Genomic DNA, 25,782 nt, shown 5'->3' on the forward strand with positions numbered 1-25,782 from the left:
CATGTTTTGCATGCTCAGAATCTATTGACCAAAATCCTTTTGAATTACAAATTATTTTCAGCTTGAAAACCTGCTGTTATGGAAATGCAGGCTGTGAATGCTAATTTGGATCTGCTTTAGCAATTAAGAACTGTAGTTTGAGCTGGACACAGTTTCTTTGATCGATTCTTTATAATAAATGTGTGAATGTAACACCTTTCAGCTATGCTAATGAAGTTACTATCTAATTTAACAGAAAAGTTTATTAGTTAGACACAATATTTTTGAAACTGATAAAAAGCTCACAGAGTTGCAAGATTATGTAGAAATTAGTCTGTTTTGTAATTTTGCTGTAAAATCCTGTGCAAAAATTGCCTGTTCTTTCAAAGTGATAGTTGAGAAATACTAAGACATATTAAAAATATCACCACATTATGGACTTTTTTAAGATAAAATGTAAACATTTTAATACAATGTTCATCACACTGAAATAGCTGAAGTTCAGTAAACAAAGTTTTAAATGTTCTATGTTTTAACATTGCACTGAAAATGTGCTCAACTGTAGAAACAAAAATCTGCTAATTTTGCATTGATAAAATGAAAAATGAGTTACACTATAAGGAGATGGTAGGACAGAATTTCAACTTTTCTTCCAAAGACAAGCTGCTTCACATCTTTAGCAACCAGAAATACTTAAAGATGCTTGTACAACATAAAACTTAGTTTAGAAGTTAATGGTAAAACACCACAAACATGGATAAATATTTACAAAAAAATTATTCATTCAAACTGCAGGGATAGTGAACAACTGAGAGGAAAAGGCCTTTTGTGATTAATATACTTGGTTTTCGACTACCTGTTTTTGTAGTATACATGATATGATCATGGCTTACCTTTCAAGACTCAATTAAAGCAATTATAGCCCTATTGAAAGCTTGATGAAGTAAATGCAAAGATACCATTGATTTCAGTTGGCTTTGATTTGAAGCCTTATTGACTACTTGTGATTATTGTTTTCAGTTTTAAAAATCTTATTTCTTATGGCAAAGTTTTCAGAATGCAATTCGTTGACCTTCCTCCAATTATTTTTCATTATTAATAACTTGGCAAGTAGTCTATCTTCATTTCCTGCATTTAAGGCGTTTCAGGGTTTGATAAAGATCTGTTTATTTATATTTTTACTATATACCAAAATATCAGTTTCCAGAAAGGTAAGAAATATTTCTCTCTCTCCTCCAGCCTGGATTCTTCATGTTGCTGAGAAGCACGTGAGAAACCCCTGGCCTTTTTTAAGGAGAATATCTCCAGAATAGGCACTGCAAAAAGTTGCGTGCATCCAAGACTCTTGTGAAGATCCTGAGCAAATAATGTGTAGTTGGGATAAAAGGTGAGACACTCTAGAGTGGGAAAAGAAAAGGGCAGTTCACAGTCCTGCTGATATCTGGGAACACTTGCTGCAGGCAGCTGTGAACCCAGAGTTGAAACTTGGTGAATTCTTCAACTTTTATAACCTATTTCGTTAAGAGGTGACATATAAGATTAGGAAAAAAAAAATAAAAAAAGGGCTCCTTAGTACCTGTACCAGTTTGACACTGAAGTAAGAGAGTCAGAATATATGATTGCAAATAGCATCATCCAGTCTAGAAGTGTATAAGCTTTCTGCCTGAATTAATAGCAAGTTGTCTCTATCAAAGGTGTTTAATGATCAAATTTTAATTTCAGTGTGTTAATTTGGTCACCAGACAAGTCATGTAGCAGCACGATGACATAACTTCCTTCTTCATGGATATATTTTCTGATGTTCAGGTTGCTCAAATTTATGTCTCTGCATATGATATGTTGAACAGAAATAGGACAAATAAGGCTTTATTATTTTAGAATGCAGTGCTCTCTTTGAGGCATGGCGACAGTTCATATATTCTAAAGGCAGAAGCAGAAGTAAAAAAGCATTAAAACGGCATCTTTTTTTATTTGCTAGTCACTTTAAAATCTCAGGGTTTTTTCACTTTAATAGAAAGTGAAATGGAAATATTCAGAACAGGAGACATTTTGGGATAGGCTGATTGTGAGGCTGTTTTATATATCAGTTGATGTGGGAAGGCACAGTCTTCCCTTTCCCTAGCTACATGTTCTGTCCTGCTACCTTATGTTGATTTTACAGTGAGCAAGGTCATCTCACGTCAGAATAAAAATTTCTTGGGCTGTTGGAGATAAGCAAAGGGAGAGATTTCAGCATTGCCAGCCTGAAAGTGTGTTCACTTTTTCAGTTGAAGTGTGAAAGAGCAAACACAATGGGCAGCCCAGACAGAGCAGGAGGGCAGAACCAGGACATTTACTTATTGTTGGTTTGGCTTAAGCTGTTCTTGGAGCCTCACCTGCTCGTCTTTGCAAAAGTGCTTACTCTTATTATAAAGGGCAATGGGACTTGAGTATCCTCTCATTTGTCGTACTTAATAACAGTGGAGGAGGATGGCATTTATTGACTACATCTTGTGTAATACTTTTGTATGCCTCTCACTTAACCTTCGCTGATTGCTTTGTAAAGACACTTTCTCTAATTTCCAAACTGGATCCAATGAATTGGAAAACACTGTTCTATTTTTGAATCACTTAGTTTGTGCTTGGTTTGAATGGCTCTACGAGCAGCAATGCACTGGAAGGTTAACCCCACAATGGGTTTTGTAGCATGTATAATCTGCATAAAGTCAAATAAAGCTTTTGTAAGGAACTGGCATAACTGGGCAGGGGAGGGGGACACCCCCCCAAAAAAAAAATTCACTGAAAATCTTTAGGATATACAGACCCTGAAACATATTTATGTGTGGGGAGAGGATAGTGAGAATTTTGCACTGATTAAGTGTTCCTTTTGTAAACCTGGGAAGTAGATGCCACTATTTAGTCTGCTTCTGTTTTCTTTATGTTTTGAAGTCTTTGTTTCAAAAATTGAATGTCCCTATCTTCCGTACTGTATATTAAGTGGTAGTAGTCAAAGCAATACTTCTAAAGGTACATTTCTACTTCTTTTCTAAAAGCAAACCTAACTGTACATTGGTATGTCATGTATAAAAATCAGTAAAATGCTTCCAGGAAGGAAGTAACTTCTGGAGACTCACATGGCAAATTTTGAGATTTGGTATCCTTCTTGGGGGCAATTTGGGAGCAGTTCAGATTATTAACTTGGGAAATAAAGTTCAGAGTATTCTATTTTGTTATGAAATGTCACATGGAGGTTTACAGAGTATACGACATTTACCGCTACTTTTGCAGTGGGAAACGACAAAATGTGGCAAAACAATCCATGAAGCAAATAACAAAGTTCTTAAATGAAAGCTTTAGTTTAGAGTATTTGCAGGGCAAGTCAGTTACTTGAGAACAGTTAGTGGCAATAAATCATTTTAAAATGTATTTCAACTGGGGCTTGTGTGTGTTTTCTCTTTGTCTTCTTGGTTTCGGTTTGTGCCTGGTGAGATATAGTGACAATTTTCAAGAACTGAGTAATAATGATCTGTAGCTAGAATTCTCTTTTTAAAAATACTTTGATTGTCTTAACACCTCACCTTTGTTATGCTCTTGTCAGATCCCGGAGAGGAGAAAAATATAAAAAAATATTAGCAACTAGTTTGACAGTATAGATTGGAGAAGTAGAACTTCATGATACTGCTCTAGGAAGATACTTACAGGGCTGCTATTGTAATGATGTAATAAGGCACAGAATTATCACACAGAATCACAGAATCACAGAATAACCAGGTTGGAAGAGACCCACCGGATCATCGAGTCCAACCGTTCCACAACCGTTATTGTGTTAAATGTGGTAGGCTTTATGTTTAAGAACATATTATATGATACTGTAAGCTTCATCTAAATTGGAACGATTTTGTACACATTGTGAGTCTTAGGTAAACAAATTAAAGCCTGAAATACACTAAAGAAGTTTAGATTCTTTTAATACACATGAAGTCCATCTTTGTCTACAGTGATGGCCATTTTCTGGAAAGGCTCTTATATTTAAAGTATCTTGATATATCTGTCTGTGTTGGTAATATTCAGGCCTGGGAAGGATTTCAGTAGTTGCACTGAACAAGAAAAAGATGTATGGAATGGCTGAAAAAGAAGTAAGTAAATAAACTGTAATGGCCACAATTTAGAATATCATTTTCAAGCCCCACTTAATGTGTGAAGGAAAATTGTATTCACAGAAGGAATAAAAAAGATATCATTTGGAATTAGTTTCTTAAAAATGTAGGTACAGATTAGATTAAGGTTAAAATTAAAAAGAGAATGATTTATTTAGAAAACTAGCTGTGACAGCTGGTGTTGCTCTTGCCTTTTTGAAGAATACGAATGAAAATATTGTTATGTAAGTGGCTTGGTCTAAACGTTCCAGAATTTGTGCCAAATACATAATTTATTTTTAAGGTACTTTGGACCAAACTCTGTCTCCTTGGGTTGCCTGGATGGCTCCTATTGATTTTAATGAGCATTGCATATGTTAATTCAAGCACAAAATTGGCCCTAAGATACTGAGTCACTGAGGTTAAACCATAAAACAGGTCGTTTCTTTGTGAATGTGTAAGCAAATTTTAGGATACTTCAAGAATACATTTGTCAGATGCTTGCAGACTTTTATAGCCATTCCTTTAGGCAATTGTAAAACTCAGGAGAGAGGTATTCTATTTCTTCACATTCAGACATTATTAATATGTTTTGATAGTCACATCCTGAAATAGTCTTCATCCTGTTGTGCATAAAAAACACTATTAAAACTTTTTTGCGCTATTCCTGAAAAAGGGTAAGACTTCAAGGCGTGACTTGTCACAACTGGCATTTACAATAGAGACTATGTGTCTATATACAGTGTGTGTGTATATATACACACATATATACACACACACACACACGTTATATATATACGTATATATACATCACAAATAATTTTGTAAAAATTTTCAGAATGCTAGCTGTTTTGCCACTGGGCAGTGGCAACTTTACATGGTGGCAGAAAAATTTTATCTAACTGTCTTGTGGAGATTTGGGTTAAGAGACAATTGGTGTTTTATTATACAGCATCAGCTGATGCATTTGTTCAGACAAAGATATGATGGCTACCCTAAGGTACTTACATATTAATCTCTAGTCACTTGCCCAAAGCAATACTGTGGAAAATATAAAATTACTGAGACAGTTTGTTTGAATAAGCGAAAAATGTTGCCTTGGTAGTTTCATACATTGGCCTACATATTTGAAAGGTTACAACAGTTGAAGATTATATGTGTTCAGATTGGGTTTAGGGAGCAAAAGTGATTAAAACCATGTAACAAATGTGACTAATTGTGAAACAAACCCAATTATATTTTATGTCCTGTTCAGAAGTCTCTTTGTGAGTACTTTTCGGTCTACTTTTATGACTGAGTGTTCTCACACTTAAGAAATGTAACACAGGCACAAGATTATAAATGTCTGCCTGAAATACTTGTTACAGCAGGATTCTAATTCAGGAATATTCTGGAATTTTACTATTTTGGGGTAAGAAATAGTTTCTCAAGACAATAATCCCCCCCATGCTAAGCAAATGATTAGTACTTTGACCAATGGTGGTACTAACTTCAGATTCAAACACTTGAATGTTGGATTCCAAACAATTTATACATGATGGAGGTATCCAGGCTCCCTCCATTATCAATAGGAATCCAGTTAGTACAGTCAATAACCTCCAGAGAGCTACTACTTAACTCACCCTATAGGAGACACCTATATTGGGTTCACTGAGTAGTTTTCCACTTGCCATTGGCTGATCTCCAGCAGCTAAAGGGAAGTTGAGTCCATGTCTTATGTAGACATGCAGCTTAGATGTCTGAATCTGCACCCCACAGCACGGCTGTGCATTGTGTTTGTGTGGCAAGGTTTTGGAAGCAGGGTGGCTACAGAGATGACTTATGTGAAAAGATGCCAAAAGCTTCCCCATGCCTGATAGAGCGAATGACAGCCAGCTCCAAGATAGACCTGCTGCTGGCCAAGGCTGAGCTCATCAGCAATGGTGGTAGCATCTCTGTGATAACATATTTAAGAAGGGAGAAAAACCTGCTGCGCAACAGCATGTGAGAAAAAGGAGTGAAAATATGTGAAATAACTTTGCAGACACCAAGGCTGGTGAAGAAGGTGAGGGAGGAGTTGCTCCAGGCATCAGAACAGAGATTCCCATGTAGCCAGTGGTGAAGACCATGGTGAGGCAAGCTGTGGAGGGCCCTGCAGCCCATGGAGGTTGACAGCGGAGCACATATCTACCTGTAGCCCATGGAGGACCTCGTGCTGGAGCAGGTGGATGCACCCAAAGGAGGCTGTGACTGAGTGGGGAGTTCTCACTGAAGCAGGCTCCTAGTGGGACTTGTGGACTCGTGGAGAGGAGCCCATGCTGGAGCAGGTTTGCTGGCAAGACATGTGACCCCGTGGGGGACCCATGCTGGAGCAGTCTGTTCCTGAAGAACTGCACCCCATAGGAGGGACCTGTGCTGGAGCAGTTTGTGAAGAACTGCAGCCTGTGGGTAGGACTCATGCTGGAGAAGTTCATGGAGGACTGTCACCAGTGGGAGGAATACCACACTAGAGCAGGGGAAGTGTGAGAAGTCCTCACTTCCTCCTCACTTGAGGAGGAAGGAATGATAGAAAGAACATGTGATGAACTGGCCACACCCCTATTTGCTGTCCACCTGCACCACTTTGTGGGTGGAGGTGGAGAATACCAGGGATGAATTAGTCTGTTTTACCTGTGATAGTAATTTGTGAGTGGTCTTATCTGGACCCACAAGCCTTTCATTGTCATTTTCTTCTCATGTCCAGCTGAGGATGGGGAGTGATAGCGCAGCTTGGTGGGTACCTAGCATCCAGCCAAGGTCAACCGACTACAAGCTTTGTTATTCATTCACACATGAGCACTCAGTTCCATTTGAGCTTCCCTAGACTCCTGGAGCCATCCATGTGGGGCTGGCGGATGTGACAGGTACCTAAGAAAAAGGTGTTTGCCTTTCAGCAGTGGCAGCTGGAGGCTAATTGCCGTAATGTGTTTTATATTTCATATCAGAGCCCTAGATACCTCTTTGTCTGGGTGTCAGGTCCCGCTCCCGACAACAACTAGTGTTTGAGCCCTCCTTTGATCTGCACAGTCAAAGGGAGAGGGTTGTTTGATATCTGTGTGGCAACTCGGAGGCCAACACATTTCTCAGGGTAAAATCAAACGCAGTGTTTACTTTGATACAGCCAAAATAGCAAACCAGATACACAGGTGCTGTCTGAGTGGCAGCTTCCCAAAGTTGCCAAAGCTGATCTCAATCTGGTCAGATTAATACCTGATACCTTGAATACAGCCAAGGTTGCTAAACAAAACTTGGATTTGATCCAACACAGACCAGAATGCCAGGAAAGATAAAAGAAAGCACAGTAAGATAAGTAAGAAAGAGAGGGGAAAAGAAGTAGATGGCAGGCAAAAAAGAACAAAACTGTTCACCACTCCAGTGGGGCATGACAGTTCCTCAGGAACACGTGGTCCGATAGTTCTTCTGCAGCAGTTCTTCAGGAATGTGTGGTCCGGTAGTTCTTCCGTGCCAGGTCTGTTGGGGCGGTGGGCATACTCCATGCCATCTTGCAAGTTCTGTTTATAGGGCAAGTCTATGGCCCATTAGCATATGATGGATGGTCTTGCTGTGCGTGTGGAGAAGCTCCCTCAGGAAGGTCTGGGGGCTCCAGGGCAGTCAGGTGAGGCTGGGCAGCACCTGCTGCTATGCCTCCACCCCACTCTGTAGCAGCCGGCCCAGGACAGTCAGCCGATCCACAGGTAAGGATGTGGGGGAGCAGAGCTTACTCCTACGCCTCCCCCTCTCATTGAACCAGGTGCCACAGAAAAGGCCCTCAGGCACAGGCAGGCACCCCTGCACTTAGTTAATTTTTAAGACAACATACAGGCACAGAAGTTTGTCTCTACACTGGGGAAATAACTTGCTTTGACCTGACACATTCAAAGCACAGTTCCTACTGGATTTTGTGCCCACAGACAGTTAAACATAGAGGTCTCATGTGTCTTTGAATGTTGAAGATAATGTTTGCAGAGCTTCCTGTCTTCTTAGATTAGGGTAACTCATATTGCTCTGGGGGCTACTTAGACCTCAAGAAGATACTTTATCTTTCAAGAAAGGCAGCTTGGTTCCCTGCTGTTTGTTGGTTTTCTAGCAAATGCAAATTTTTATGAGATCATAAAAGAAAATAGACTGGTTTTATCTTATTTTTCTCAGTTGTTTTATGAGACATGGACACCTCCAACTAGACCAAGCTGCTTAAGATCCCATGCATCCTGGCCTTGAACACTTCCAGGGAGGGGGCACCACAAATTTCCTGGGCAACCTGTTCCAGTGTGTCACCATCCTCTGTGAAGAATTTCTTCCTAATGTCTAGTCTAAATCTTCTCCCCTCTGATTTAAACCCATTCCCGCTCACCCTATCACTGCATGCCCTTGTAAAAAAGTTCCTCCTGAGTGTTCTTGTATGCCCCCTTCAGGTACTGGAAGGCTGCTATAAGGTCTCCCCAGAGCCTTCTCTTCTCCAGACTGAACAACCCCAATTCTCTCAGCCTGTCCTCATAGCAGAGGTGCTCCAGCCCTCTGTTCATCTTCATGGCCCTCCTCTGGACCCATTCCAACAGATCCATATCCTTATATTGAGGATTCCAGAACTGGACACAATACTCCAGGTAGGGTCGCACAAAAGCAGAGTAGACGGGTAGAATCACCTCCCTCAACCTGCCAGCCACGCTTCATTTGATGCAGCCCAGGACACGGTTGGCCCTCTAGGCTATGAGTGTGCATTGCCAGCTCATGTTGAGCTTCTCTTCAATGAGCACCCCCAAGTCCTCTGCAAGGCAGCTTTCAATCACGTTGTCTCTCATCCTATATTGAAACTATGGACTTCTCCGACTCAAGTGTAGGACCTTGCACCTTGCCTTGTTGAACCTCATGTAGTTCACACAGGCCCACTTCTCCAGCTTGTTCAGGTCCCTCTAGATGACATCCGTCTTTCTGTTGTTGCAGCTGCTCCATTCAGCTTGGTTTCATCTGCAAACTTGCTGAAGGTGCACTTGATTTCGCTGTCTATAATATTGATGAAAATACTAAACAGCACTGGTCCCAGTACAGACCCTTGAGGGACAGCACTTGTCACAGATCTCCATCTGGACATTGAGTCATTGACTACTGCTTTCTTGACATGACCATCCAAGCAATTCCTCAAATCTGTCTCTCCAGTTTAGAGAGAATATTGTGGAGGACTGTGCCAAAGGCTATAGAGAAGTCCAAATAGATCACATCTATTGTTTTTCCCATGTGACCACTGACCTGGTCACCCCATAACAGAAGGCCACTGAGTTGGTCAGGCAGGACTTGCCCTTGATGAAGCCATGCTGGCTGTCTTGAATCATCTCTCTCTTTTCTGTGTACTTTAGCATAGCTTCTAAGAGGATCTGTTCCATTATGTTCCCAGGCATAGAGGTGAGGCTGACAGGTCGGTAGTTCCCAGGGTTGTCTTTTCTACCCTTTTTAAAAATGGGCACAACGTGGTCCTTCGTCCAGTCACCAGGTATTTCTCCAGACTGCCATGACTTTTCAGATGTCATAGAGAGCAGCTTGGCAACATCAACCAATTCCCTCAGTACTCTGGCATGCATCTCACCATAAAGTTAAACATTTTCAGGTTCCTTAGGTGGTCATGAGTCCAACCTCCCCTACAGTTCCCAGGCACAGAGGTAAGGCTGACAGGTTGGTAATTCCCAGAGTCAATAGATCCTACTGAGGCAGGGTAAACCACCTAGTTAACAGCACACAATAATGACTTTGCTGTAGATTTTAAATAGAGTGTTCCTTTTCTGTAGCAAAATAATGGTTTATATTACATTTTCACTGCAGCATAAGCCCTGAGTGAAAGTATGGGATAAGAGTGAGACAAAGGTAACATAATCCATGAAGAATATTAGCTCTTCTATTCATTGAAGGTCCATGAGATTCTACATACAAAGCTGACACCGACCTAGCTTTCCTGTCTTCGATAAATAACCAGAGGTACTTAATTTCTGTGGTTAGACTGTGATCACTCCATCTGTCTATGCATGATCAGCAAAAGCCTTCTTCTTTAAGCTGTCTGCCCGCTTCAGTTTTTATAGTGAATTGTAAGGTGGCTGGGCAGAGGATGATCTAGAGTGAGCTATTCAGGAGAAAGCCAACTGTTGGGGCAAGAGGTAGAGCTGTCTTATGTACTTTCTTCCCTGATGTTTGGTTTCAAAGGGAGAGTTTAACTCTTAAAATAAAATCCCTTAAAGATTTCATTAAAAGATGTAGCTATATTAGAAACAGAAAACTTGGAGGTATCCTGACAGAATGAACAGCTGCAGTATTTGATTACACTTGAATATATCCTCAAGGCTGCACTGTGATCCTTACAGATGACTTTGGATGGAAAGTTAAGCAGAACTGTTCATCCTCTACTCCTGACTCCTTTTCTATTAGCCTCATCTAGTGCCATTGTTTTCCTTTTTCACATGGTCCTCCAACCTGTCATTTTACCACTACTGCCCAACATAACTGTGTTTTTATTCAGACGAGTGGTAGAAAATGACATCCAGTTACAGCTACTGCAACTCCAGGGCCCTCAGTGAAGATTTTTCAAAATTGTCAAGTTTTGCAGTTTACACTGATGGTAACTACAGAGTAGCGCACAGGTACATGCTCTATACAAAACTAAGCATTCTAGTACTGTTATCTGGATATGTGTTACCATGAGATTAAGTATGCCTTTGAGCAACCACAGGGAGTCAGTTCCTGAGAGTGCTGGGCACCTGCAATCTATGTTGATTTAATCTAGAATTATAACTTCTCACTGTGACCCTATGGCTATACTTCATTAACGTATGTGAATTTCCTTGCATATATCTACATAAAAGGCAAGCCATCCATTTCATCAACAGCATACGGAGTGCTATGCGAATTGCTGCTTTACAGACTGTTGTTCTCTAGGGATTTAAGACCAACACGCTTCCATATTCTTACTCTCTCTGATTCCTCTGAGAGCTTGCTCGAGAGTCCCATTAAGATGAATGGCAGAAACCAGATGAAGCATCACATATCCCAGATTTCCACTTCATATTTTTTGCTGTGCTATAGCATCACCTTTATCACAATTATTCCATTTCATTGTGTTAACATCTGCATACTACAGTAGGTCACTTTAAGATGACTAGAAGGATGTTACTATCAGTCTTTCACTTTTTGTTTTGTAGTCCATTGCTAGAAGGCTCAGTATATCTTAATAATGTTAGAAATCGGTGAATAATTAATCAAAATACTCAGCTTCTAAGCTAAAGTTTAAAAAAACCCCAACTATATATTTGGTGACAATTCTCTGCCAGCCAAATTTCATACTTGAGGAAAATTTTGCTTGCCAAATTAACATTTATACTGTAAAGCAATTCAGCGATGGCCATTTGAGTTGCGGAAGTGAACTACTGCATTCAGGAACACTGAAACCAGGATATGTTTCTGTGGCACAGTTTGGACAGCCAAATTTCCTTCCCTTCTTTCCTGGAAGTAGAAATGGCCAGTGGTCTGACCCTGGCCTGTTGCCAGGGAAAATGTATCCAGCTCGATTCTTCAAGCACAAGGCTGAGGATTAATTTAACAGTTTGTTACATTCTATGGTAGTTTAATTAGAACTATTTATTTATTAACCTGCTGCCAATTTGTCACGCTTACCTATCAAAACCATAATGTCAACGTTTACTACTCAGCCTTGGAAGGAATAGACTGTTGGTTTATGACCATTTTCAGCTGTTTTAAGTGCAGGCTGTCAATTAGGGAGGTGTTTACTGACTCCTCTGTCCTTCCCTTCCATGCATGTCCCTTATCCAGACAACTATTTTTTTTTCATGAGGCTACTGAGTGAGCTGAATAGGGAAATTTATTCAGCTGAAAATCAGGCACTTTCTCATCTATTGCCTGTTTCAGCACATTTACATCCAAAGGAGAGCTAGTTCAGGACTGCCTCCTCTTTTGGTGGCATTAAGCGTTTAGATTTGCTTATGCCCATCACGTCACCATAACCTAAGAAATATAACAATTGGAGATACTTCTCAAGAAATTTAGCATATAAGTGTAGGTTTTTTTGCTCACATATAGCTTGCATTGAAAAATAATAGAAGGGAGGGCGTTTATTTAATAACCTTTGAAAGAAATTCCTTTGAAACAAGATAGCTATTTTAGGTTATTTTGTTTGAATTTCCTAAAGTGTTCAGACACTCTATTATTTAAATCACTTTTTTTTTTTGCAAATAATATGTGAAACTATATAACATTTAAAGTGCTGTGCAGCAGTGTTTTTTTCTATGTTTTAAAACTGATAGAATTTTACTCATTTTGGTGTTTCAGCAGACTACGTTAAGAGACATGAAGAGATTATTGTGTAAAGGAATCACATTATCTGTTTTTACAAAAGACTCAATGGATACAATAGAGTTTCTAAACATGGGACTTTGTGTAGTAGGAATATATTTAAAGCTAATTTTAGAACACTTCATAGAGTTTCCTCTTACATTTTGGGGTTTTGTTCCTGGTATTAAAACAATTTTAACATATTTTTATAGAATGAAGCAATATTTCTTCTACATATGATGCTGATACTTTTTAGCAACACCATATTTGGATTTTATTTCTGATTACCTTCCTTTTTTTTTTTGGTGAATTTGTGTGCTCTGAAATTAATATAAATACAAATTTCTCTAGATCCCTTTCTCCCACCCTTCCTCTCACCTGCAGAAATTCATGTCATCAGTCTACTTCAGGTCAATAGATTTTTCCATTAAAGCAACAAGTGTGGCTCTGGGTACACTGAAAACTTTCTCGACAATTAGATTGATTAATTTATCAATGAGGCAGACAGCAGATATATCTAAAAATACTTAGGCCAAGCAATAGAAAGCAAATAGTTTGCTTCATAGTAGGGAATTAATATTTTTTTCTAGACAAACTCTTTGTCATTTTTTTGTTCTTTTTCCTCCCTCCTTGCCATAACTGCACGAAGAGGCATGCACAGATGCTTGCTGCCAGAATGTGATACTTAACCTGACCGTCAAATAAGCCTCACAAAGGAAGGCTTTTCAGGTCCCCCAGTGAAACAACCACTGCATTTTATTACAGCGTGAAATTAGAAGTGAAAAGCCCTATGGCTCTTGCTATTTAGTAATGCGGAATATGTCGTTTCTGATGGTGATGGTAGTGCTGGGAGGGAAATAGAAAGCCAGGGAAGAGAAACAAAGTAATGATTTAGACAAAGAGGGCCCCCCTTTTTTTCATCATCTCTGATTGTTAGGTGGTCTACAAAACCATAGTACTGTGGTGGATACAAGCAAAAAGAACATTTAGTTGCGGCTCTTCCTTTCAGAAATGTATGTGTGAATTTGCAGGGTGATGTATAATTCAAATCATCTGTTATCAGAAGAGTTCACTAGTTTAACTTATTTATAAAACTGCAACAAAAAAATTGACTTTGATTGGAGAGAGTGGCACTGCTCTGACAGACACTTTTAAGTTGCATAGCAAGATGGTGTTTATAACAAGACTGTGTGTGGTTATCTGAAGCTGCCTTGTAACAGATTGGAAGGGGAAAGTGCCAGCTTGAAGAGGCTTTCCCTTGCCTGTTTGAGATTAAAAGAATCATGTTTTCTCAATGAAAATTCTGTGCATATATAAAATGTCAAAATATTTATGATCACTTTTATTTTAGAAGAACTATATAAAAATTAAAGCAAATAATCAACCATTAGGAAATAAAAAGAGAATATATGAGAGAGATATTTTATAACATAGGATGGGCTTCTTATGATGTTACCCATCAGCTGACCACTGTCACTACTACTGGAACCAAATTGTGGAAGTCTATCCATATCCAGAAGGGAAAAGCTGTTACAGTTAGCAGACCCTTATTGTTAACTGTAAGTAGTACTGGTTTTGTTTGTTTGTTTTTTTTTTTTTTTTTTTACTAGATTACCTTCTTTTGACCCTGTCTGCGTAGAAAAGTTGACAAAGAACAATGATCTAGAAACAGTAGGGACGTACAAGTAGAAAATTTCTACTGTGTTCCTTACTGTCTAGGTTATAGATGGAATCTTGAAGAAGCTGTAAAAGTAGGAGGAAAGAATTGACATAACTGGTCTGTGATGGATTGGTGGAACATGTGGAATATGACATGCCGGTTTATCAGTAAACTGCATTGTGGGACAGCAGGCTGAAGGAAGAAAGTTCAGACAGAGAAGCAAAGCTGCTACTGTTTTTTTTTTTTAATTCAGAGAGTTCATTTCATTATTCATTAATATGGTGGCTGCACTACCAAAGTCTTCCACAAGTAAACAGAAGCACAGAAAGAAGCGGGAAGGCATGAAACAACTAAAGCTATTATCACTACCAGAAAGAAGTCTGTTAGAGAAGAGATTCTTAACCTTTTTAGGCTGGACCGCTCTTCATTTGATGTAAAATAATGTATGCACTTTGCCACCTTGTGTGCTCACCAGTGCTCCAGGGTTGACTTGTTTATTCATACCCAATGCTAAGTCCTGTATCTTGTCAGGTGAAGCCTCAGAATCTGGAGATTTAGACTAAGGGCTAGGAAGAGTTTTGAAAAAATAAAACTAATTGGCACTTTGTGCAGCACATAAAAGTGGATCACTAGAATAGTAGGAAAATGGTCTTTGAGGCAACAGTTTGAATAAGGATAATTGGAACAACAATTTTAAGGCCAGAGCAGATTGACTGAGAAAACAAAGGTGAAACAAAGAAGAAAACAGAGGACAGTGTGAAAAAGGGTAGCTAATGCTTTGAGGCATAACCAAAATATTTGTACCTATTATAAGTATTTCAGAAGAACTTTGGGAGGATCAGAAAGTGCTGCTAGAGTGTGCCCCTTCGAGATGAGAGGCCCACATTTAAGGCTCTTCTCTAGAGAACAACTCATTGCTGATACAAGACAAAAGAGCTTCAACAGGAGAGCCAAAGCTCCATCTATTACTTTATGTTTAGGGGACTCGTCTTGCATGTAGGAGTTCTATGTTTGGAACTGAAACATCAGGCAAAATAAGAACTCAAAGTTGGTTTTTTGATGACAGCGTTAAACTGTAGGCTATGAGACAGGAAAAGAGAAGAAAGTACGCGTGCCAGTACAAAACACTGCAAACAAATTTTGAAAGGAACTGGTCAGGAATGAATGGGAGCGAATTTTCTGTTGATGTAGGTGGGCATGATGTTGATTTGGTAACAAAGAACAGAAACATGAAAAGCGTCCTGGGATTGTTCTTCTGTCCTTTTAAACAAACACTTCTGCTGGCCAAGTTTGATGTGCCAGGCAACTAAGTGGTCAGTATTGAAAACTAATTTCACTCTGAAAGGATTAGAGTTGCAATGGTTGCATTTCTGCTACCGCGTGATGATATGATTTCTCTTTTATTTTGATAGTAATTTATTTTCCAAACACTTAATGTCAGAACTGTTTCGTCATTTTCAACATCTTCAATGATTCTCACCTTCATTACATGTACAATTTTTCTGGTAGGTATCACTTTCTGTTTAATTCTGGATATTTGGGATATCTGTTTAATTGGATATCTGTTTGGATATTTGGATATCTGTTTAATTCTGGATATTTAATTCTGGATAGTCTGGATATTACAACCCTATGCAGTGCTACAGACTAGGAGAAGTCTGTCTAGAAAGCTGCCTGGAGGAGAGGGACCTGGGGGTGTTGGTTGACAGCCGACTGAATATGAGCCAGCAGTGTGCCCAGGTGGCCAAGAAGGCCAATGGCATCTTGGCTTGTATCAGAAAGGGCGTGACCAGCAGGTCCAGGGAGGTTATTCTCCCTCTGTACTCAGCACTGGTGAGACCGCTCCTCGAATCCTGTGTTCATTTCTGGGCCCCTCACCACAAGAAGGATATTGAGGCTCTGGAGAGAGTCCAGGGAAGAGCAACAAAGTTGGTGAAGGGGCTGGAGAACAGGTCTTATGAAGAGCGGCTGAGAGAGCTGGGGTTGTTTAGCCTGGAGAAGAGGAGGCTGAGGGGAGACCTCATTGCTTTCTATAACTACCTGAAAGGAGGTTGTAGAGAGGAGGGTGCTGGCCTCTTCTCCCAAGTGAAAAGGGACAGGACAAGAGGGAATGGCCTCAAGCTCCGCCAGAGGAGATTTAGGCTGGACATTAGGAAAAAATTCTTCACAGACAGGGTCATTGGGCACTGGAACAGGCTGCCCAGGGAGGTGGTTGATTCACCTTCCCTGGAGGTGTTTAAGGCAGGGGTGGACGAGGTGCTGAGGGGCATGGTTTAGTGCTTGATGGGAATGGTTGGACTCGATGATCTGGTGGGTCTCTTCCAACCTGGTTATTCTATGATTCTATGATTTACAGTAAAGGCTGCATGGACTTTGATAAAATTTGACCTGAAGTCCTTGGCAAGGGTCTTGGTCTTTCTGGGGCTCTAATTCAGGATTTTGGAGCACATGGAGATTTGAAATGGTGAATTTTCAGAGAGCCTCCATTTTAGGAACAAAGCTTGTAATACTACTCTGTATATGCAAAAGTCTGAACAGACTTAACCAATATACTGTGCCTCGCCCTTTCCCTATCTCTGTTCCAGGAAATACTGGTATTGATAGTGATCCTAAGTCATGAGACTTCCTTTATTTGCTTAGGGTATTGAAGGCTTTTAGTAACTCAAATTGCTAACACTTAAAATTGTGGTATTGGCATCCTTGATTTTGTCTGTTCAAATGAACTGGACAATTAAGAAAAGAAAATAACTTTTTCAAGCTCATGTTTTTGTTAGGTATCCAACAACAGCACTTCTGAAAGTTTCCTTTACTGCAAGGGCTCATTTGATAATAGCAAGTTTGCATAACTGTGGACAGCAGTAATACCTGTCCATGTGTGTGCTTTTAGTCTCTCTACACCCAAGTAAAGTAAATACACATTGAATGTAGCTGTTTGCTATAGCAGTTTAAACTATGCTGCTCAACTTTGCAGCAGGTAAAGTTTCTCAGAAATGGTCCTTTCTGCTGTGAAATGATCATTGGAATGACCAGACCAGTCTCCAAAATGCTGGTAACAGATAGGAGACAGTTGCATCTCAAACTGCTGTAATTTGCTTCAGTAACTGGATGTCTAAGCCTTGCAAGAGGCTGAGGAAACATGGCTGAAATAGAGTGTTTGGCCACCTCTGTGCTCAAGCAGCAAAATAGAGCTTCAAAGAAATATGTCATTATGCTGTCCTTCTCTTACTTACTTGGACATTATTTTGAATAATAATATTTTATACTTTTCTATGTCCTTTAGAATTTGTAATTGGAAGATACTGTAGCTATATTCTGCATGATTTGATGAAGTGAAGGTTTTAGTGGTCTGTTATGAGATACTGACAGTCCCATCTGCAGAAACAGTTTACATTTATTGTGAGCATGCTGCTTGGATGTGAAGCCATAAGTAAAATCATTTAATGACAGTTTTGAAATGTAATTATAATAAGTATTTCAGTAAAAAACACCATTTTGAGGTGACTAAGGCTTGTTCGTATCTGTCAAGGCTTCAGCTTAGCTGAAGGTCTTGCTTTGTATTTTTGTATTTAGCACGTTTTGAAAGTCTCATTTATCATCTTTTTCTTAAAAAAGTAGTGAAAAATCAGAAATAATCCAATGCCTGGAAAATTACCTAAAGCAAATAATGTGTCGTAAGTTTCATATTTCACCTGCAAATCGAAATAGACTAAGTAAGAATTGTTAAAAATAAATTTCAGTTGCATATGTAATGACTTATTTTGGGTCTCTATTATACAACTTTTGTGAGTCTTTTCATAAGCATTCTGCCAAATTGTGCCAGGAAATATGGCTCTCATTTCTGTTGACTAAGACCACTGCTGGATATCTTATATTCCTTGTATTCCTTATATTCACTATTCTGATGTTAGAGCTCAACACAGAACAATGTATCCTCATAACTTAACCCACAGTACTTTAATGCCAAATTGCTCTAGATGAGGTCACATGTAAATTAAGCAGAAAAGTCTGTTTGGGTGTTAGCCTCAGATTAATCCCAACCACTGCAGGTACAACCTTGTGTGATGTGATATGATATAATATAATGTGGTAGGGTTGCTATTCACTACTCATATCTGTTTCTATTTGCTCCTCCTCCCTGGAGGTTTGTGCTGCAGTGTTTTACCTTACAGTTGAAGAGACCTCAGAATAGTTAAGGTAGCTGGAACTACATCTCCAATAGAGACACCATTCCCTTAGTTTCAGTGCTTGCCCCAGGTATTTTGTTGTTACTTTTTTTCTGAGCAATTGACTTCTGGAAAATATGAAGTGGTCATCTGTCCTAAAACATAAGGATGCACTGTCTGAAAGTTGATTACAAATGAAGGATTTTTTGTTTTCTTTGTGTATTATATATATACACACACATTTCTGTTAATGAGAATAAACTAGCACAAAGTCCACATTAGCAGTCTGTTCCTTGTCATCTACCCTATCACAATGCACGTCAGGATGTCATTGGTATAGAACAACAAAAAATACATTTCAAGACAGACTAAGAAGTGCTCCTCAAAGGGTTTTTTAGACCCAGATCACTCTAACCAAGTAGCACACTCTTCAGTGACCATTTAAAATCCAAGACCTGGCTTTCATTCAAAACCAGCTCTACAATTAGTAATACTTTCAGACAGTATCAGCTGGGTTCCCAGTGTACAAGATAATGTCACAGAATAACCCCCAACTGTAACTAATTTAATTAAGACTTGATCCTCGAATACAAAATCACTCCTTTTCACAAAATCATGATGCTCACTGACCTACAGTTAGAAGAACAGGCAACACAGACAGGGGATCTTTCTCTGTCATTTAACCCATTTGTTCGTTCAGTTACAAGGGAAATATATTACTTGTGTAATTCTCATGAGAATCTCTGTAACATGAACAGAAGACTAACTCCACGTAGACACATGAAACTGCTGTTGCACATAAATGAATACATTTCACAGTTGTGCCTATTAGACTTCCAAATATTTAAAGATACTTAAATGTCTCCTAGTCTACATTAAATGTAATTGAATTTTAGAAGCTAAAATGTCACACCAAATTTCTAGAAGTTGATGATTAGCACTCTGGCGGTTCAGTCTGCTAATGGGCAAGGAGAGGCAAAAGGGGCCGAGAAGCAAGAGATTGATTTGGCTTAAAATGGATCTCACAAAATTCTCAGAGGCTTCTTGAGCAGCATGTATCAACCCACAAGCTAATATGACAGGTACTGATGCTGCAATTGAGCACTTCTCTCTAGGCACGTGTTTTTGGGGGGGCTGACTTGTTAGTGCATCTCTACCTCTAATGTTTTGTTTTAAGCAAGACAGATGTGTACAGTGAATGCCTGACCTGTTGGGGTTTACAAACACCTGAAACTGCTCAAACCTGAAGTGCTGCAATGTCTCATCTTAGACACTTGATTGCTAGGAAGTGTGCCCACAAGGTTGAATGCAACACCCTGATAACCGTGAACCACTCATGTGGAGCCTCTGATCGATCAAGCCATCAAACAAGGCGTTTTTAGAGCATCGAGAATGATCCATCGTGGAAATGAGAAGTTTTTTTTGCATCACAGTTCTGGATTCACTTACTTGCCTCTTTAGGAGTCCTTACTTTTAGTTCCTAAAATTCTCACTGTATATAGTTCTGAGATTTCATGTGGAAAAAGTCACGCTTCTCTGTTCTGGGTGAATAGGCAGCCCATACCTTAGTCCTGGTAAAAGATTTAAACTGGAGAGTAAAAAAAAAAAATAAATGGAGCAGTTATCTCCAAATGAGTATGTCTAACTTCAGTTTCATAACCAAATGCTTCATTTTAGTATGCAGCATTCAAGTAAGCTGCCTTGAATCTATGGTAGGTAAATGTCCATCTTGAAGTTTATGAGGACATTCATTACCCAGGAAGTTAAGAGACAAATGTACAAATATACTTCGAGAAAATGTTTTGAAAAGAATTAAGTACATTCCTAAGGTAGGCAGCCAAAGTCCTTTCATTGGTGTCATCCCATAATGCTTTTCATATGTTGCATTGCAAATCATTGAAGAGTTGCGATTCTTACTTACTTTTATGTATAATTAGCATTTTCCTATTCTGCTAAATGATTCCTTACAGATATAGCTTTTAGAGTTACACCATCTCCTTATAAATGCAGAAGTACTAAGTCAGACTCATGCATTGTTGGAGAATCTGATTTGATCATTGATTCAAACAGGAATCCAAATAGTGATATTTCTTATTTCTTTTTGGCATTAATAAAGGAGTTTTATCTTCCAATAAAAGAATGTTTGAGGATTGTTTTTTTGTGTGTATGTACCTTTGGGAAAACATAATCCAGAAGTAAGCAGAGTTGTTGGGTTTTTTTAGTTGTTGTACTGAATTTATTTAAATTATAAATCTTCCCAGTGCGTCTCTTCAGTTTTATCATGAGAAATAGTTTCAGTAAATACATTCTGATTCTCATTAGTCATACAATAAAGAAGGAAAGTAGTTATTCAAACTGTTCAAAAGAAATTATGTTCTATGATTTGATATTGGTAATACCTAATGATGTTCTACCAAGTCAGCATGCTATTAATTGATTTGGGCTGGGTAAATATTCAGTTGTTCTTTTACAGTTCTCAAACCAAAAAATTGTATTCTTCAAACACCTCATAGTCCACTTTTTGTAACACAAAACAATTTCTATGCCTAGTTATAAAGAGCAAGTGAAGATAGAAAAAACTCAAAATCAGTTATTTTTCTCTCACTGCCTGCTTATGTTTAGTTTTGTGTTGACTGCCACTGTGTTAAGATTTGCAAATTGAGAATCAAGTTTCTCGTGATTCCCTTGGGTGCAGTCGTATATCTAAGTGTGCACATCACAAAGTAATTCAGGAGTGATGAACACTATAGTATCCTTTGGCTTTGGTTAAATTCCTGACCTGAAGATTGTTCTCTGCTCAGTGTTTAGAAGTGAGTACATGCCTTTTTAAGGTACTTGCCTTCATGACATGGCAGGTTCTTAGAAGCCTGTACACTGAAAGGTATTTTTTTGTTGTTGTTGTTTTCTTTTTACCATCTGGGTTCTGATTAATTAAATACCTGAGGACAGCAAAAGTTTTAAATGTATAGTATGAACATAAAACATTAGTTTCTGTACTTGCTGTTGTGAGCAACTGGAATGATGAACAATAATAAAATGAATAATTATATTGCAGATATAACACTCTGATTTAATCCTTTTTTATGATAGCTTGCATATGACTTGTTTCTACTTTAGTGTAGGAAGAACCCTTATTTCACGAAAACACTGACGGTAGGCTCTTCTACTCTGAAATAAATATTTTTTTATGTTTAAATAGTTATGAATATTCAGCTGTTGCTGAGGGGTGACCTCATTGCTCTCTACAACTACCTGAAAGGAGGTTGTAGGGAGGAGGGTGCTGGCCTCTTCTTCCAAGTGACAGGGGACAGAACAAGAGGGAATGGCCTCAAGCTCCGCCAGGGGAGGTTTAGGCTGGACATTAGGAAAAAATTCTTTACAGAAAGGGTCATTGGGCACTGGAACAGGCTGCCCAGGGAGGTGGTTGAATCCCCTTCCCTGGAGGTGTTTAAGGCAGGGGTGGACGAGGTGCTGAGGGATATGGTTTAGTGTTTGATGGGAACGATTGGACTCGATGATCCGGTGGGTCTCTTCCAACCTGGTTATTCTGTGATTCTGTGATTCTGTGATTCTGTGAAATGCAATATTTGAAGAAATATACAATATTTGAATAAATATTTATTTCAATACTTAAATAGTGTTTTGCAGTTCACTAGACTTTCAAAATTTCTGTGTTGGTGTAACTCTCCTATTTGGGTCAAAGACAACATTTCCTAAGCAAAAGTAATTGTGGACTGTTTTGAAAATCCCTTTCTAAAATAATACAAATAGCTTATGTCCTGCATTAATCTCGTAGTTGCGTTATTGATATTTGAAAATGTAGTTAGTTCTCTTGCAGGGCCCTTAACTGCAAGTTTTTTAAAAAAGAAATTTCTAGTCCACAAATGAGGCAGCACAAATTTTGGCAAATTGCCTTGCCCACCCCTCCCCAGATTCCTCTGCACAGTAGGTTTGATGTTCTATCTGTGGAGGACCAACCAGTGGATCATGCGGATGCTGATCCATCTACACCAGAGGAGGAGCCAAGGCCAGAAGGACACACACCCCATATTGCAACAACCGCCACAAGCAAGAAGAAGCAAGTCATAGTTGTAGGAGATTCCCTGCTGAGGGGAACAGAGGGTCCAATATGTTGAACAGACCCTATGTAGAGGGAGGTCTGCTGCCTCCCAGGAACTTGGGTTAGGGACATCGCTAGAAAACTCCCCAGTCTGGTTCAGCCCTCAGACTGCTGCTCAGGAGCTTGCAGGGCTTTAAACTAGATGGGAAGGGGGAGGGAGATAATATAAGGCTTGCCTATGGCAAGCTGCAGGAGGACACAGAACATTTAGAGGGATGGGGTGCTGGTGTGGCCCCTCCACCTGCTGCCCTGGGGCATGCTGGGGACACTGCAGCACAGTTCAAGTCTTGTGGAGATGTGCTGGGGGCTCCTGAGGGAATAAGAGCCAGCAAGGAGACTTCCATGGAACACTTTAATGGAAATAAGTGACGTTCCAGTAAGAAGGTGGAAAGAAGATGGTTTAGATTAGACAGGAAGAAATTCTTCGTAATGAGGGTGGTGAGACACTGGAACAGGTTGCCCAGGGAAGCTGTGGCTGTCCCATCCCTGAAGGTGTTCAAGGCAAGATTGGATGGGGCCTTGAGCAGCCTGGTCTGGTGGGAGGTGTCCCTGCCTATGGCAGGGGGGCTGGAACTAGATGATCTTTTAAAGTCCCTTCCAACCCAAACCGTTCTATGATTGTATGATACTATGACACTATGAAATTAAAAATTATAAACCAAACTATATTAAAGCAATAGTAATCCTTCTTCCTTGACTGAAATAGTATTTTGCCTTTTTTTGTAGTTTTATACAGACTTATTAGTCTGATTATCTGCTCTATAATAATGTCTCATATACATGTGTGTGGATATACATACACACATATGTGCAGAGATACTAGGGTGCTTTCTATTAGGAATTGTTTTGGCCTTTTAGGTAATTGTTTTGTACTGAATACCAACTCTGAAGCAATCTGAATTAAGAAAGCAAGCCTACAGCTTCCAGGTTTAACCACAGGAGATGATGGAACAGGGGCTTTAAGAGGATTCAGTTTAGCAAGGCCAGTGTGATTGACACCCATCATCTTCCAAAGAGTGCTACCAGCCCATAATGACTGGTTCCAGTGTTGTGTTTCATATCTCTACCCCCAACGCCCAGCAGCAGAGCAGCTTTTGCAGTGGTGCCAGGGTGGCAGCCAGTGGTAGCTTCAAGGGACCAGTAACATCTGCTGCATGGACTGTTAGGAGACTTCCCAAGCTGCTGCCATCCTGCCTGCTGGTGGTGTGTCATCCAGATACCTAAGTTTAGCTTCTGAGGGTGGGTGGTAGTGTCTTCAAGGTATTTTTAATTATGTAGAGTCAAAACCAGCTGCCAGCTGCTGCTTGGCCTAAATTCTTCCTTATCCTTGTTAGAGGATTTCAGTATCCTTTTAAGAGGTACACACAATTACACTAATCCAGAAAACTTGGATGTGTTCACCTATTGGGCAGGCATAGTTTTCTCATGTGTGTTTTAGAATTTCCTTGAAACTCTTATTGGTGAGAAATACACTCTGCTTTGCTTTCATAGATCAAGGCTAAGCTAAACACCAGTGAAGTAACTCCTCTTGGTCTTCAGGAGCTTGGGCTGGGCCTTTTTTGAGTTGCATTGACTTCATTAGAAATATAGTATCTGAATTTTAAATTTGAAGATGTATGCTTTTTTATATTCTCTGAAGACTTGGATATAAGATAAAAAGATGTTCTTGCTTGTGTTGGCTAGGAGGTCTGAAAAGGGGAAGATCCATGGTGGAGAGAGAAAAGTTTTACTTCAGTACTGTGCACAGCACTGCAAAATGTGTGTTCTTCAGTAGACTCGTCTTGATGCACATTCATAGCAAATCACGTAATAGATGAAAGAAAAACACAACTCTTTGCAGATAAAAGTTGCAGCTCAGAGTGATAGCTGTAAATGAGATGAGAAAGTTGAACAGAATGAGACAGGCTCAAGTGTGTGAGGACAGAGAGATTATTGGGAAGCTCAGTGTCAGGAAAAAGACAAATTTATGTACACAATGTACACTTCAGGCCTAGTGTGTATGTAACACATTGGATCTGGAACACTGTTACAGTTTGAGCTAAAGTAGCGTTAGTTTTCTAACTTCAGCTAAGTCTTGTCTAACTTCGTTTTCTGAAAGTTATCTGTATGTTTTTCAGGCGCTGTTTTTTTCTAGAAGTGATAACAAGGGGGCACTGATGTGCGGAATTGCTTATACTTATTCCTGTAGTAACCAAGGTCATTCTCAAGCTGGTGGAGTGCTGTAAGAGGTTCCTGAGCTCAGCTCTCTCCTGCTGCTGCCCCTTCCCCATGTCTGCTCTACAGCATTTGTGGCAGTGTATAGTCATTGAGGGGTGGGATGGGGATGCAATTTCGTATATTTAGTAGTGGTAGTAGTAGTAGTATTTCATTAAAGTTGTTTTAAGTTTTAGTTTCAAACCCACAAGTCTTTTTTCCTCTCATTTCCCTTTCCCATTTCCCTGAGCAGCAGGAGGGGGAGAGGGAATTGGGAGCCCAACTGCTCAGTTTTAGATGTCAAAATTGGCGCAGACTCAACTGAAAGTACCCTGGGCTGTTCTGAGTGATTATTAAGACAGAGTTGCAGCCAGACTAGGCACCAAATGCTGGAGCCTACTTACACGCAGCTAAAGACATCCTGGTACAAATGCCTTGAACGAACTGGACCCTCTGAGGCATGCAACATTTTGGTATTTCCTTCCAGGAGTACCAGCTGTTCTGCTCTAGAACCTGCAAGGAAGCTGGTCCAGCAATACAGTCACCATGCACTTGGTCCTGGTTCTCATCTCAAGACAATAGATATGATGGTTTAAATATGCTCTGTGTGGCTGTGCAGGAGTGAAGAAAGAATCGGGATAGGGAAGGATATGGAAATCCTGACAGCCTTGGGGATCAATGACAAAGTCCAAGTGTGATCAAAACCTTGCCCATTGTGACTTTACAGCATTTATACCTTGATTTATTTATACCTTTACCATTTATACATTGATTTCAGTGATATGTTATAATTTATCCTAATTGCTCTATATACAGCTCATTTTGAATTTTGAAGAGCTAGAAATTGGGTCTAAAATACTAAAATATACATAGGAAATGTTTGGCTGATATTTTTCATTCCTGAAATATGTAACGTCTGTGACTAATGATTTTGTTATATTTTCAGGCTTCGTTGCTAGTAATAAAAATGCATAACTTTTAAAAGATTAAATTAATGATACAGCTGACCAGCTGAGATACAGCCTATATGTATTATGCTTGGTTTTGAATAGCATAAATGTATATGGATCCAATCTAATAGTATGTATAAGAGGAACAAAAGATAGAAATACTTTCTTTTTGGTGCAATAAGTATCTTTCTGCTCTTACCAGAAGGAGTAGGTCTTATTAATTTGCAACAATGCTAGTATTTTCCAAGATCATCTGTCT

At 39.5% G+C, this 25,782-nt stretch overlaps 1 protein-coding gene across 1 annotated transcript in view; it reads left to right on the top strand.

Annotated features, from left to right (window-relative positions):
- The window catches only part of ANOS1 (anosmin 1), a 138,037-nt gene that overhangs the window by 55,888 nt on the left and 56,367 nt on the right, over positions 1-25,782 (top strand). The gene's annotated exons all lie outside the window — the stretch shown is intronic.

Source organism: Phaenicophaeus curvirostris, chromosome 1 (assembly GCF_032191515.1).
Source record: "Phaenicophaeus curvirostris isolate KB17595 chromosome 1, BPBGC_Pcur_1.0, whole genome shotgun sequence".
NCBI classification, from domain to species: domain Eukaryota; kingdom Metazoa; phylum Chordata; class Aves; order Cuculiformes; family Cuculidae; genus Phaenicophaeus; species Phaenicophaeus curvirostris.